The 16987-nt window shown below is 34.1% G+C and overlaps 1 long non-coding RNA gene across 1 annotated transcript; it reads right to left on the minus strand.

Moving 5' to 3' along the window:
- Positions 1-434: 434 nt before the first annotated feature.
- LOC137638658 (uncharacterized) lies at positions 435-16718 on the minus strand. Its single transcript, XR_011044164.1, has 4 exons — positions 14961-16718; positions 14234-14346; positions 13797-13937; positions 435-9851 (listed from the first exon to the last, which is right to left on the minus strand). It is a non-coding gene; the product is annotated as an uncharacterized lncRNA (long non-coding RNA).
- Between the last annotated feature and the right edge of the window lie 269 nt (positions 16719-16987).

Below are 16987 nucleotides of genomic sequence, written 5' to 3' on the forward strand. Positions count from 1 at the left end.
GAAACTAAGACATTTCAAGACTAAACTATGTACAATATAAAATTCTCTCCGAAACATCAAAATTAAACTGTTCTACAAGACTTACAAAAATCAACATTAAGGAATTTTTTTCTGAATAAACTTATTAAAAGAAAATTCAGATTATATGTCCTAAACTGCTAATATTGTATCAAGGATTCAAGATAATGTTGTATAAAATTATTCCTGACTCAAACAAGATAGGGATCCAAAGGACTGAGTATATCACAAATTGAATTTCAAAGTTGATATCACAAAATAATACATAAATCCTGATTATTACTAGCTGAGCTACAACCCTACTTGGAAAAGCAAGATGCTACAAGCCTAAGGGCTCCAACAGGGAAAGTACCTCAGCCTGGAAAATGAACTATATATGAGGAATAATGAACAAGTAACATTTTTCAAGATCGGCAACAACGTTGTAGTCCATCATATATAAATGACGAAGCGACATGGCAACCTATTCAATGTATAAACATTTGCAGTAAATTAAAACTTCTGAAGTTCCACCGATTAAACTGCCTGATTAAGAAGATGAATCCAGTCACAGCTGGAATAAAACTTCCAGAATAACGTGTGGTATCGAGCCTTATGATAGAGAAGACATGATTGTTAGAATTAACTGTATAGCAAGAACTACCTATAGGATGGAACTGTCCGGAAAAATCCCAATTCAAGCGATGATCAGAATCATGAAAAATATTATGCAAAATGCATAAAAAACTAACTGAAAGACAGTGCCAGAGATTTATATCCAGATCTGGAATAAGAAATTTAAGTAACAGCAAATTTCTACCCAAAAACTTAAGACAGTCGGCAGCTGTTTTTTCAAACTAACATACAGTATATGTCAAAATCCAGTGAGAGGCATTAGAATTTGTTACCCAAGCTCCACTATATCATACTGATAGTTGAATAATAAATCCTTTATCACATCTAACAGTAGAATATCAAATACAATCTTGTCATTAAACACTGAAGACAGATTATCCGTAGGCCAAACTCCATTATCACAAACTAGTTCTTTCAAATTTCAAAATGGTTTGTGTTTGTCCAAAATAAGTCAGTAGAGAAGAAATACTTTATGAGTAAAATTTCCTAGACAAAGGAAAATTCCATAATGATTTACAGTTTAAAAGCAAGACCTATCATGAAACAATTTCACTGTAACAGCAGCACATTCCATACCTCTTATTAAAAAGATTGAAGACTTCCAACCTTAATACTATAAATAGCAAAGCAAAATTCTACTATACTAGTATGTAAAATTACACTTGAAATTAACAAAGTAAAATCTTTCCAATCAGGAAGAAAATAGTTGTCCGAGCTACAACTACACAATAAAAGTGCAATATCCTCAATAAAAAATGCTATGTCAATAGACAGAATCCTAAACTAAATATCTTCATGGTAGTCCCTGAATGCCACCTTATAGATATCATAAACAATTCTCACTCAAACTGCAAAAGATGTTATAAAAAACCTCCCTACAGCTCCACCAATATCTCAACAGTTTCAACTTTCCCAAAAGAAATACTTTACCTCAGAATAGATTCAATAAGATTCAGAACCTGCAATCTGATCATGGCCTGAAATCATGTGAAATTATGTGCAACTCCAGTTAAATACATAAGTAAAGACCTTAAATAACCAGTTATGTAAAAGCTTCCTAGTTTCAAATCTGGGTATTTTCTACAAATAAGAAATTCAAATCTTGGATGTTTAAAACCACAAAAATCCTTAAAACTGTACTATCAGTGCTTTACATCACATTAGCGATGTGTATAGCTAACTATCATTCAACTTTAATTGGATTCAATCTTCCATTATAAACTAAAATAAACTTCACCAAAACTTGCTTTAAAGAAAGATAAAAGTCAGTTTTAAAAAGAAAACATCAACTAACTTCCTCGATTCTATTCCATGAAAGTCTTACTAAATATTCAATAGATAATTTCACGTCAATCAAACCTTGTTAGAAAAATAACCTAAAATTAGTTTGACTTTCTCTTGGACATTCAAAAGAACTTTCTTCTACAATCCAAGTTTTGATTTCAGAAAAATCTGTGTTATTTCAGTGACAAAACTCTCAAAATAGACTTTTTAAAAAAATATGCGGTGACATGATTGAGGCGACTATATCATCACCGTTCACCTTAGTCTGTGAGAATAGTAATTGAAAGATTATGCTTAGCTTAACTGCCCGATTTAAGGGACGACTGCCTAGGCTGTCTGATGTAAACATGCTACAGAACTGCTGGTTGGTAGAAAGGCCAAAGGTGCAAGGCTTTTACAATTGCCATCAAAGTCTTTTATAGACCTAAGAACAACACAGTCATTTCAATCTGCAAACTTGATGGGAAAACCATCCTTAGAACTGCTGGGCTGAGCATTTCTATGCTGCATGGAGCCATTGCAGAGCTATTTCTGATTACTATCATTATTAGCTAAGCTACAACCCTAGGATGCTATACGACCAAGGGGTCCAACAGGAAAAAAATAGCCAGTGAAGACAAACAAGGAAATAAAACTACTAAAGTAGTAATGAATTAAAATAAAACACTATGAACAGTAGCGACAATAAAATAGATCGTTCTTATATAAAACAAAAAGACTTATGTCAGCCTCTTCAACATAACACTCTGCAAGTTTGAACTCTCTAAGTTCCACCGATTAGTCGGTTATTGATGCCAGCACAATTTATCACTAGTCTAGAAATTTAATGAGATTCTAGAATTACACGAAATTAAAAGAAAAACGAAAACCATCAAGGTAGAAGCTGTGGACTTGATGGATTTTCTTTTGAGGTTTCCCACAATGGTAGCTACCCTCTCAAAATTCAGTGGCATAAACCATGAAAGTCAATACCAAAACCCCTGATAAACCACATGGAATCTCCTCCTTATAAGAATAAGGGAGAGAATGGACTGCAACAACATACAAAGGGATTTTTTCTTCTATCTACAGTTAGTAAAATATGAGATAGAGCTTTGCTCTTGTACTTTACACCTGACACTGTTACCAGAGACCCAGTGTGGGTTTAAGAAGGAAACAGGGACCAACAACATGTTTTCGCTCTGTAGTAAATACAGAGCTCTGGGTGATAGGATAGATGTGAGAGGGGCAAGAGAGCGTGCTAGAAATAGGAATGAATGGCGAGCGATTGTGACGCAGTTCCGGTAGGCCATGCAGCTTCCTCCGATGCCTTAGATGACCGCGAAGGTAGCAGCAGTAGGGGATTCAGCATTATGAAGCTTAATCTGTGGTGGATAACGGGGGAGGGTGGGCTGTGGCACCCTAGCAGTACCAGCTGAACTTGGTTGAGTCCCTTGTTAGGCTGGGAGGAACGTAGAGAGCAGAGGTCCCCTTTTTTGTTTTGTTTCATTTGTTGATGTCGACTAACCCCCAAGGTTGGGGGAGGTGCCTTGGTATATGTATGTATGTATGTAGTAAATACAGGGGAATGTTCACATGGTGCACTGTGAACTACTATGGAAGAAAGGAGCAAAAACAGTTTTCTTCAATGTCAAAATATTTCAGCTCTTTCAATTCTACAAGGAGGATGAAATCACCGAATCTTCATCCATCCCTGTAGATATTAGAGCAAGGCGGGGTGACATTCTTGCCACCTGGCCTTTTCAGTCTGTTCACCTCTAGAATGTAAGTAAACTAAAAGACGACCGCGCCCCAACAGAATACCGAACAGATGGTAACCTGTTCGGCATCAAATGTTTAAAGGGCCGTAGAAAATCCTGTACACTCTAATTGGATTACCTAGGAGTATGCTGCAGATGCTGCCATTTTAGCCCACAACCTAAAAATGATGTAATACATCATTCAAAACCTACCTTCAATATACCAAGCACTTGCCTCAATAAATGAATACAAGAAAAACCGAAGCCCTATTGTAACAAACTGAACAAAATCAGAATGATGACAATGCACAACTACAACTGGCGTAATTTTCTATCAGCCAAAACTGAAATTACCAAAGACATGTTGAATAAGATAAACCGGGCCTTGCGGGATTTTGGTAGACTGGAGACAAGGGCTATTTTTTTTTTTTTTTTCATACCAAACACCTAACACTGGTCACTGAAATCTGTGATTTTGGTAGGCTGAAGACAAGGAGTTTTTTTCTTAAACACCTGACACTGGCCAATTAAATCCAAGTATATGAAACAGTAAACATCTCAACTCTTTGCTTTGGGGGCAGAGGATCGGACTCTGCCGACCTCACCGTTAGCAACAGGAACATTTCAATATTTCCTTTTTGCAGAAAATTAAGGCTCTAGCCCGAGAAGATTGGGTCCCACACACAGATTATAGAATAAACAAGATTCACAAGCTTATGGTCATGTAATCTGTATGCTTGGGCAACAACTCCCAAAAAACTTATTTTATATGACGAATCTTAAAATTTAACTTCAAATATTGATATACAAATTTACTTCAAGACTGTACCTGTTTAATCTATACCAAGAACTATCAAGATACACAAATAATTAATACAGTATTTACAAAATTTTCTCTATCTAAATTTTGACGATATTATAAAGCCGTAAGGTTTCTCCCACAGAAATCTGAAAGTGGCCATTCTGACAGATTCATAAACACTTTATGTGTCTCACACAGTTTTGAAAGTGGTCATCATGATATTTATCTTTCCTTTATTTCAGGTAAAGGATATAAATATCAGGCTTAAGCAATTTCAATTCCAACCTGATAAACCATTTTTGAATGACAGTATGTGTGCTTAAATGTAATAAAAGTATTTTTATATAAAACCGAAGGAATAACTTTAGACTTGTACTGAATTTCTTAATATTTACCTTATAAGACATCTGGAAGGATATGTAAATTAAATTTGTTAAACAGTTTCATGCAAACTACTATAAAAAAAATCAGCTTGCAATAGTCAATCAAATTCACAATAAAAAAATGACAAGCCTTGCTCATAGTAAAAAATGCTCTACTATTATACTTTTTCTATTTTACATCAAATGTATACGGATTTGGTCAGGATAAAATATTTCATATATGTGAATTAAAATGTAACGATTAACAATTAAAACAAATTCTAAAAAAATCCTAAGTTTTCCATGAGCTTAAAAAACAAAAAACACCGATTCTCTCAACCAAAACAGCACGTCCCGTTTGAAACCATATGAAAAATTGAAAGCATAATATAAATATATCTATACACCCAATAAAGTTTTCTTCATCATCCATAGAAGAACTGTACTCAGGCCTTTTGAGCCATCAGACTTCGAAATTGCAATGGAAATTCTACACCACATTTCATAAACAAATAACAAAGAGTTTTAGGTACCAAATCCATCATAACCAAAAGAGAAAATGCAGCTAAGGCACATCACAGGAGAATCCACACCACCACAATACCTTAAACCTCTGAACATTGCCGTACTCTTTACATTGAAAAGGGGACTTGAGCAGTCTTCAACAGAGACAGAGAAAATAGATATACATATGGAAGAACACATGAGAGGAGGGGGACTTCTCTTCCCATCTCGGCAATCAAACGTCAGCTAAGAAACCTCTGAACTGATTTCGAAATTGATAACTGACTGGTCACACCCCACTGAGAACACTCGACCTCCATAGGCCATTGCAATGCTGGCTCCCTGGAGTTCTTTATTTTAGTTCTTTCCAAGTTTTCTATCTACAATCTTTCCATTTTCTATAAACATTTCATGGAGAAAATCTGTACTTCAACTTGGTCCTGGGAATAAGGAGTATTAGCTTATATACAGTAGTTTCTTTTGATATGCCAAATTAAGAATTCTTTTAAGACACTGCTCTAGTTCTCATTCTGTCCCTAACACTCAAAAGCAAGAGGATTTCCTTAACAGAAATTATGGCAAGATAAAACTAGACTTAAATCATAGCACAGATTATTAACTACTCTCACATTTTAGTAAAATAATCTCTAATCCTCAAATGAAGTGATGATCAAGCTACCTGTATCATGGAACAAAAGTAAAGCTAAGTGAGTGAACATTGTGAGAGTTAATCCTAGGAATGAAAATGCCATTAAGTACGATGTTTAAGAATGATAACGCTAATTATACAAATGTTTTAGGTTTTCTACAGCATTCATCATTGAAAGGAATTATTGCTACTTCAAAATTTATGAAACTTAGGACCACTCAATTACTATCATAGACTAAAAGTTACATCTTAAAATATTCTTATCAATTACAGAATATCCTTGGTCAAAGATTCTGTTCCTTTTTCTGTGGCTAAAAACTTCCTTTAAAAGTTTCTAATTCCGTTTCTGTGGCTAACAGCTTCCTCTTAAAGTTTATGATCAAATTTCTGTGGCTAACAGCTTCCTCTAAAAGTTTTTAAGCCCTTTTCTGTGGCTAACAACTTCCCCTAAAAATTTCTGATCCCATTTCTGTGGCTAACAACTTCCCCAAAAAATTTCTGATCCCATTTCTGTGGCTAACAGCTTCATTTAAAAATTTCTGATCCTTTTCTGTGGCTAACTTCCTCTAAAAGTCTGTGGGTAACAACTACCTCCTAAAAGTTCCTGATCAATTTCTTGTGACTTTAAATATGGACAAAGAATTATTGACCCTTGGGATTTCAAATTTTCGCCTCAAACAATATTTCAACTTCTTGTCTTTAAAATTTCTAGAATTCCTAAAACCTACATTGCGGGATTATATAGCAAGACATACCTAAAGAGATCCCTAATTCTAATGCAATTTTCCTTAGCTATTAAGTCCCATTAGGTCGAGAGAAGTGATGAGAACTGAACAGTTGAAGTACAGAAGTCCTTGTACAGTAAGATAAAAAATCAATTTAAAATTTGGTCATACATTTGTTTCCCATTTGCAAATTAACTATTCAACATAACTAAAGCTTATCAAAATCAATGGGAATTGTGTGAAGCACAATGACATTCACAAAAAAGATCCTTTATACCCAGTGGCATAGCTAAGGGATGACGGGGATGCCTTTTTTAAAATACCTACGTGGTCCTCCAAGAGAGGGGGAGACCTTACAAGCAGGGTCAGATATCAAAATTAAGAAAGTAAACATTTAAAATTACCCAAATTATGAAAGAACACATTTTAAATTATCCCCCAAAGGGAGTGGGCCTCATTATGAACTCAGAACCAGGGGCCCGAAAATCAATCTGTAGCTACGCCTCTGTTTATACCTTAACCTAAAAATATCTCCATGTGTCAAGACACTGTGGTACTTGGGATTTTAAATTTCAGACCAATCAATTAATAAAGGCTAGTATGAATTTACAGTATAAAGCCACAAATGCCTATAATATTTCCTTGCTGAAATATAAATGTAATGGTTGACTTTTGTTTTTGAGTATAGACATAAATACAAAAAAAAAAAATCAATTTTGGCAACTTCTTGAAATATTACACATATGCTAAAGTTATCTATGCTTTATATAGCTACTCTATAAAACAATTAGCCTTTTAAACAATAACTATCGTGACAACCAAAGAAATTCACTTTCCTTATATGAAAAAATCGTAAGTCCTTGATAAGTTTCAAAATCCTCCAAGGATGGATTATTCTCATAATTGAGAATGCTTATCAATCTATAAATTCCTTTTCCTCGATACATCCTTCGTTAACTATGCAAATTTAGCCCTACAACTCCCAATCGAGAGTTAACTAATTTAAATTTAAATAACATTCTCTCTAACACCAACCAAACTTACTAACAGTTTTGGAGTTTATTAGTAATAAAAAAACTTCAAAATAACTTCATATTAGCTAAAAATTGCCAATACTTTAAACAAAACTTTTAAACTAACTTTTTCAAAGTGGTAGCCTATTGGGAACCTCCCTGCCTCGCAATCCGTTGGACAGGAGTATGAGACCCACTTAAGCTAGTTTCTAGCAATGTCTGTCACCTCACCATCCTTGTGAGATATGGATGGGTGCTTTGGGATAGCCTATATATCTACCAGCTGAGTCTTCATGAGTCATTGCCTGGCCCTTCCTTGTCCTAGCTTGATAAGAGGGGGGGGGTGCTTGGAACTGATCATGTAAGGTTAGTCTCTAGGGCATTGTCACTGTTCCAACAATAACAGTAAGTTCTCCTAAAAAGTAACACTTTCATTTGAAAACATCTAAAAACCCAAGTGTCTTGAAATATGCAGAAATTACATAAGTGATTTTTAGTTATCTTTCAAAGTTTACAAATATACATTATTTTCAAACACATTTAAGAGAATATAGTATGCTTGAAATTTTGGTAAATTCTATGTTATCTATTTTCTATCCTAGAATGTTACCGTGTGAGTATTTCAGTAACACCCCACTTGTATAAAAACAAGTACTAGCATAATTCAAATAGTATTTTATCTAAATTTTGCAGTAGTCAACTGCTTAAGAAACTTGTTCTAAGTTCTACAATAAGCTATTAACTGATGTACGAGTCCTTAATTTTGCAGTAGTCAAAGACTACTAAGAAACTTATTCTAAGTTTTGTAATACGCTATTAACTGATATAAGAGTCCTTACCCTAATATAAGCTCATTTATCTCTATCTATAAGACAGCGTAAAATTATTAGTTATTACCTATAATTTAACCAAAAGACTACCTGGCTAACGTAGTTAACATCACGTAGGTTCTACGTCACAAAATTAATGTCGATCTAAAAGAGGATATAGTAAATTGTAAATAAATCCTCTACTCTTTTCAAGTAATGAGATACCTAAAGCTGTAGATAACATCATTTATCCCTGATTATTCTACAATAAACTCAAGCTGAGTTAGTTATAGACAATTGCCGAATCATATACGTAAAAATTGTTCTGAAAAGCAAGAACTGAACTACGAATCACACGATACAGCGAATCAACACAAGTCTTACGTGAATGTTTGTCCTGAATTGATAAATTTGCCTGATAACTGACCTAATAAATTTAGATAAATTTAGCTTAATACATTCGACAAAATCCCGATATTGAACTTCATATTATATAACAATTCTTAGGAATTTGTTCTAGAATGGTAATAAGCAATTTTGAACTCTAGAAAGTGAACAGGATTTTAGGCTCGATAACCCTTTTCTAAGCTTAGTAACCCTACTTTAAGCTTAGTAACATTTTAAGCTCAGTAACTCTTTCTTAACTTCAGCAATATTTTAAGCTTGGTAAACCTTTTGTAACATTAGTAACCTTATTTCAAGCTTAATAAATGACCTGTTTTAAGCTTAATAACCCTATTTCAAGCTTAAAAAATGCCCTGTTTTATGCTTAATAAACAACCGTATTTCAAGCTTAATAAATGACCTGTTTTAAGCTTAATAACCCTATTTCAAGCTTAAAAAATGCCCTGTTTTATGCTTAATAAACAACCGTATTTCAAGCTTAATAAATGACCTGTTTTAAGCTTAATAAATAACCCTATTTCAAGCTTAATAAATGACCTGTTTTAAGCTTAATAAATACCGGTAACCCTATTTCAAGCTTAATAAATGACCTGTTTTAAGCTTAATAAATGACCAGTTTTAAGCTTCATAAATAACCCGTTTTAAGCTTCATAAATAACCCTATATGAAGCTTAATAAATAACCCTATTTTAAGCTTAATTAATAAACCTATTTGAAGTTAAACAAACTTTTTGTCAAGATAAAAAATTAACACTCCGGGCTCCACACCAGACGACGATGATGCTTGAGGGATACGGACTTTTCTTGGCTGTGGAATCTTCGTTTCTTAAAATATCTTGATAACACAAATCTTCATTTCCAAGATGATTTTCTTATTGGTAAAAACAGAAGCTTCTCGTTGGTATATATTTCTTGATTATGCTGATCTGTGAAGTGGGGAAAATAATTTAGATCAATTGTTTTTCAAAGCACAAATTTGAAATTAGTTACATACACGATATAAGTATCTTGCACTTTAGTCTTCTACGCTAACAAGCTTTTTAACCCTGGATAGGTACGGTGGGTCGTTTGCGACCCCGAGCGTCAAAAAAAAACAGGTTTTTCTCACGTGACTCACCCCTGTGACTGAATTTGTGGGTGATCGACCTGCAGGAGGTGTCTCCCCTACACGCTCTAGTAGTGTCCAGATGTGCATTGCTGTAGCTGTACTCCTTCCCCGATTTCTGAGACGCGTCGGGGTCGTTCGCGTCCGAGTTTACCCTTCTGAGGTAGTTTGCATAATTATCAAAGTTATTACGTATTATGAAATTGTCGTAGAATGGTGCAACTTGTATAGGTTATCAGTTGTGGAAAGTCTTGGTGGATTGTTTGGCTACCATGTGCATGTTTTTTTTTTAGTTAAAATGTCGTTCATCACCACGAGGACCATTTTACCGCGAGTGCCCCTTTTTCCTTTTTTTTCATTTTTTTGCCAAGTCATTTTTCCGTAAGATATTGCCAAATAGTGTCGTAAAACTTTTGCTTGTTTAGTGTTGGAAAGTGTGTCTCGATGATCTGGCTACCCATGCATGACTTTGTTTTTGTCAGATACGACGTAGTTATTGGTATATTGGGTATTTAACTGCGGTTACCAATTTCTGTTTTTTTTTCAATATTTGTAAAAATTACTACGTAGTAAGGAATTGCCGTATATTATTCATTTTTTTTTTCATGTTTATGTGTTAGAAAGTGTGCCTTGATGGTTGGGCTAACACGTGCATGTCTTTTTTTTTATCTGAGATGTCGTATATTAGAATGTCGGGCATTTTACCGCGAGTGTCCCTTTTTAATTTTTTTCAATTTTTTTGCCAAGTCATTTTTCCGTAAGATATTGCGAAATAGTGTCGTAATACTTTTGCTTTTTTAATGTTGGAAAGTGTGTCTAGATGATCTGGCTACCCATACGTGATTTTGTTTTTGTCAGATACGACGTATTTATTGGTATATTGGGTATTTAACTGCGGTTGCCAATTTCTGTTTTTTTTTTCAATATTTGTAAAAATTTACTACGTAGTAAGGAATTGCCGTATATTATTGATTTTTTTTTCATGTTTATGTGTTAGAAAGTGTGCCTTGATGGTTGGGCTAACACGTGCATGTCTTTTTTTTTTTTATCTGAGATGCCGTATATTAGAATGTTGGGCATTTTTCCGCGAGTGCCCCTTTTTATTTGTTTTACATTTTTTTGCTTAGTCATGTTACCGTAAGGAATTGGCAAGTAGTGTCGCAAAACTTATATTTTTATAGTGTTGGAAAGTGTTTCTAGATGATCTGGCTACCCATGCCTATTTTTTTTTTAGCCAGATATGGCGTATATATAAGTATGTGTTCGATTTTCCTGTGATTGCCATTTTTTCGTTTTTTCCCATTTCTTTCAAAATTACTACCTACTAAGGAACTATCACAGAGTAATATTTCATTTATATGTTTATTTGTCGGAAAATATGCCTTGATGGTTTGCCTAGCACGTGGCTGAAATTTTTTTTTTCTGAAATGCCGTATATTAGAATGGCCATTTTTCCACGAGTGCCCCTTTTTATTTGTTTTGCATTTTTTTGCTTAGTCATGTTACCGTAAGGAATTGGCAAGTAGTGTCGCAAAACTTATATTTTTATAGTGTTGGAAAGTGTTTCTAGATGATCTGGCCACCCATGCCTATCTTTTTTTTAGCCAGATATGGCGTATATATAGGTATGTGTTCGATTTTCCGGTGATTGCCATTTTTTCGTTTTTTCCCAATTTTTTCAAAATTACTACGTACTAAGGAACTATCACAGAGTAATGATTCCTCTAGATGTTTATTTGTCGGAAAATTTTGTTTACTTTTTTTTTGATTGAATATCATCAAATTTTTTTAGCTAAAATATTGTTTTACATTTTTTTTTTCGATTTTATTTCCCTTCAAAAAAAAATTTTTTGGGTCAGAATTTTAATTTTATAGTCGTAAAATAATCAACAATTATCCAGCAACCCACCATACAATTTTTATGCATATCCAATAATAATTAGATTAGTAAATAACACCTTGAAATTGACATACCCTTCCTACATTTCAAGTGGCAGATTAGGGAGTCTGAGTCAGTGTGGTTGGCGGCCATTTTGTGGACATATCCGAAGCGTAAGCTGCCCTATCTATATATATTCTTGTTCCCTATAGAATTTGTGATATTTTGGTATATTTTTACCTGCATAAATATCATATTATATATTAAATATATGTATTTTTTTACGAAATTTCTAAGTACTCAAAAAATTACCTTTAGATATGGCCCCTGATATAAATGTAATTTACAAAATAATGAAGATTTTTTTACATATTTCTATTTTAGGATAACATATGTTTATTCCCTAAAAAAATTAGCCACTTCCTATTTCATTTGGGTACCCAAAAAAATTCATGAAATTTGGACAATTTTTTTTGGCCAAAAAAAGTTACCCTTTTTTTCTCATTTCAGATCTTCACCTCCATGGGTCTGACTTCATCCAAAATACATCAAGATGTGTCCTAAACATTCAAGAATCAATTCCTAAAAGGATTTGTGTATATATGTATAAACTTTTTTTTTATGAATTTTTATGTCAGGTCTTTTTATTTTTCTACTTAATTTTTTAAAATATTTATAATAAATAGTTTTTCTGCAGATGAGTAGTATTTATCTTTACAGTTGTTTTAAGCATTCATTGAAGTTTTTTTTGGCAAAAGAAAAAAGGAGGTTACTGCAAAAACTGATTTTTCAAGAATTTTTTTTGGCGTCGGGGTCGTTCGCGTCCGAGTATACCCTTAAAGGGGTGTCCGAGGACCGTACCTATCCAGGGTTAATATTTAAAAAAATCTGAAATACTATTTTTTTTTAGTTTCAGTAATTGTTAACGTAATAAAAAGCTGGATTGTGAAGTATGATTTAATGTTAATTTGTTCTCTTCATTTATTTATTTCCTTATTTCCTTTCCTCACTGGGCTATTTTTCCCTGTTGTAGCCCCTGGGCTTGCAGCATCTTGCTTTTCCAACTAGGGTTGTAGCTTGGATAGTAATAACAATAATAACAGAAAATATTGACCGATTTCTTTTTAGTTCATATTTCTGTCAAAAGAGGTATAACTATTAAAGACATTATCATTCGTCATTGCCATTATCATCATTATTACGATTACTTCTTCTATTTGGACCTGTTTTTAACCAGAATCAAAACAATCCATCAGATTCTTCTCAGACAAGTTACTCCCAAACTTATGTCCTTAAGTCTTCAAGATAAAGATCTATTTACTGTCCTCACTAACTTTCTCATGTTCCTTTTTAAATATCTAACCATTCTATATAATATAGTAAAAGTTATCAACAATTATTGGTGAAATAAACTAAAGTACAAGTTGATTCTTATAGAGGTTGATTCTCAACTAAAAATGTTTTTTGTCTATCAATCTTCCAAGGATATTTACAGACTATTTTACTAAATAATTCTATTCTTACAATTACAATAGGATTTCTTAGAAGAATATTCTGAGCGCCTTTGTTAGTGACATAGCCTCTGTACTATAGTCTTCCAATGTCTTGGGATTATAGTTTGCTTGAGGCATACTATTCTATCTGCTCCCATATTTCCTTTTCTCATTGGGTTTATAGCATCCTGCTTTTCCGACTAGGGTTGTAGCTTGGCTTCTATTATTATAATAATGATAAACAATATTGGTGAAGATATTGAACAAACTTTTCCACCTTCCATTTTACTATTTCAGTTTCGTGTCTGTACCGACACCATTCGGACAAGCATTATCAACTACTTGAAGTTGCACATTACCTTAATTAAGCCTATTTCAGGGTCATTAAACATACCTCATTATAATGCTGAAAGATTCAATCCCTTTAAAATATGTAGAACTTTCCACTCATTCTCTCTCTCTTTACTTCAGGACTATACAACTTCTATATATTTCACTCTGCTTCTTAAGACGTATTCAGATCTTCAAGATTCATCTGAAAGAGAAATTAGTTCATTACTTTACAGGCAACTTTAAAATCCATTCACTTAAAATATTCTAAAATAAGATAAAATAAACTACTATATATGAATACAACAACAAATGAAGCCGTTTCTATTCAACTGCAGGACAAAAGCCTAGGACATGTTAATTTGTGTCTGGGGTCTGGCCAGTTTTCATCACCATGTAATCTATATGACCTGTTCCCTTGAAATTCTGGAACACAATGAAATTCATTGCTTCGCCAAACTGTACTTCAATATAAATCAAATCTAGTTTCCTATGTCTTACCTCTATGTTGTACATCGAGACGGGGCCCTGGATAGCTTATCCATATGATGAAGTGAGCCCAAACAGACATTATGAGTTACACATATTGATTGCCAGTACCAAAACTAATATGCCTGAAAAAATAATCTAATTAGATCCTATTATGCCATAAGTACCTGGAATGTCATGGAACTACTGTTATAATAATTGATAAACCGACTTTTCAATTCATCAAATCATGAGAACTGAAATTTTATTGTTAGAATAATTTTCCCTCACATCATCATCACAGGGAGAAATTAGATCATAAATGGTTTTCACTTAACATCGGAAACTTCTTGAAACCGCATGATAGAGCCAGAGATAATGAGGATTAATATGAAATTGACATTCAGACTAAGTTCATAGTAGTTACGTTAAGTTAAAAGGCTATCTGTACACAGAAGACAGTCTTTAAATCTTGGCTTTCTAGAGTCTACATTAATTTTTGAAAATAACTGAACCTAAACTTGTTTGACTTAAACATAGAAACAGCGACAAAAACTAACATTGTATAGTTCCCATGAGATGAAATTTTAAATCCAATGCAAGACCAGCCATCTTCTCTTTTTGTAAGCAAAATTTAAAAAACACTAAATTCCCAAGTACTTTCTTTTGCAAGTATATTAGTCATAGAATTAAGGATGATACAGCCTATATAAATACAGTATCATGCACAAAAATATACTGCAAAATGCTGCATGCTCACCTGTAGAGAACCCAGTTCAGATGGTCTATATGCCTGATTCTTTCTGTGTTCTTGGTAGTATAGCTTAAGCTCAACATAACATGTCTTGTGGACACCTACTTTGTAGGCATTGTAAGTGTTTTTTCCTTAGTTTTTAGTGGTTCCTCATACACACCTGCCCTTCCATAGGTCCTTAGGACATGGACACCTACTACTTTGACTTCTAGTACATTTTCACGAAAATTTATAAGCTTTTGTAGTCATTTTATTTTCTGATTTTCATGGTTTCTTCAAAATTCGTTACATCCAGGTCCCTTCCTCTTGAGGCTAAATTTGTCTACGTTTTCTTATATTGAGGTATTCATATTTATCTTTCCAGTGTTGTCTAGTTGCCCTGTCAAAGTAGCTGCTATTGTCTTTCTCCCACAATGTGCCCAGCATCAGTTTTCTTCTAACGTTCTCCTCTACGCCTGTCTCAGACCATTTCTTAATTTGCCGTGTTTTTATATTTCCCTTTTTTATCTTTTGTCCCTGGTTCCTCTCTGATCACACCATATCACTGATGGATGCAAAACTTTTTGGCTTATAATCACTGTCATTGGAAGTGACATATATTAATAAACTGCTGAGATTTCTATTTTACTTCTACCACTCTCTACGACAATACGTTGTTCCCAGCATCTGGCAAGTGTTGTAGTATTCTTGACTCCTTTTCTGTTCAATGTCCTGTCTCATGTTAAGTTCTTTGCTTGAATTCTTATTTTTGTCCTTCCTTCTATGCACTGTCCTCCTGAATCACTCCTTACTTGATTTTCTTGATTGCCCTTGATCAGTCTAGCTTTGTCAGGTGATAAAGAGTGTCACGACCGAGATGATGTGGACGTGTTGCAGATGGATGGAGGGGAGGGAGTGAAGAGGCCTTGGAAGGAATCTGTTAGTGGGAGAAGATCGAGAGGGAGGCAGAGAATCAAGATAAGGTGAACGATGATAGGGAGAGAAGAGGTTCTGTGGAAGAGGATGCCTTTCATAGAAGGCACTGGTGTGTGCATCTGGCAACCTACCCCTTACTGTAGGAATAACGATGGGAAAAGGTAGCACGGTAGTCTCTTTCTGTCAGGCCTTAATAAGAGTAACGATTTCAAATTCAGTTTTATTCTGTACCAGTCAGAATCTTCTCACTCTCTCCCAGCATACTCCAGTATGGTATATGTTTAGAGGTGTGGAACATTCTCCTTGATATATATTAGATCAAAGAATGCTCTCACAGCAACACTCTACAAGGTAATTGTAGTACCTTATAATTTTCTATTCATTCTTTTTTCCGATGTGGCTTCATATATGTACGCACTTCCTAACATTACTTCTTTGTATTGCCGAACCAAACATGTTATTTAATGGTACATATGGTAATCTTTTCATTCTTTCTGTGGCATTCAATTTTGTTCTATTCAGCAATTCTACATTTCAGGCCTGTCAATGTCTTCAATATTGGCCATCACCTGACTCTACGATAGGCCATCAGCTGGCTTTGACAAGCCCTCACTTTGTTCTACTATCAGACCTCATGAGAACCTCCCATTGGCCTAGCAATCAGTCCCCACATTGGGTCTAAATAGCCGTCAAAATGGCCTTACTATCTGCAATCATCTGGCCTTACTATCTCTCCTCATCTGGGTCCTACATCTGCCATCATCTTTGGGGATTTTCTATAGTCTTGAGTACGTAACAGTATTTCACTTGTTCTTCGTACCTTTGAGCTTTCTTCAGTGGCTGTATTAATGAACCTGCAAAAAACAATAAAATCAAGAAGGTCTAAATTCTTACTGACCTTGCATAGATTACAAAAAAATAATACAATGGGCAAACGTTCTAAATACGCTTTATTTTTTTTGGGGGGGGAACCTTAGCTAATGTACTAAAGATGTACAATATTACACTTGTAAAAACAACAGAATATCATTTACTTTGAAGGTGAGAGCACCAAGTTTAATGTTTTAATATTGTTATGAATGTCATCATACATACTACACGTATAGAATAGTTTAAAG

The sequence above is a fragment of the Palaemon carinicauda genome, chromosome 3 (assembly GCF_036898095.1).
Source record: "Palaemon carinicauda isolate YSFRI2023 chromosome 3, ASM3689809v2, whole genome shotgun sequence".
In the NCBI taxonomy this organism is placed as follows: Eukaryota; Metazoa; Arthropoda; class Malacostraca; order Decapoda; family Palaemonidae; genus Palaemon; species Palaemon carinicauda.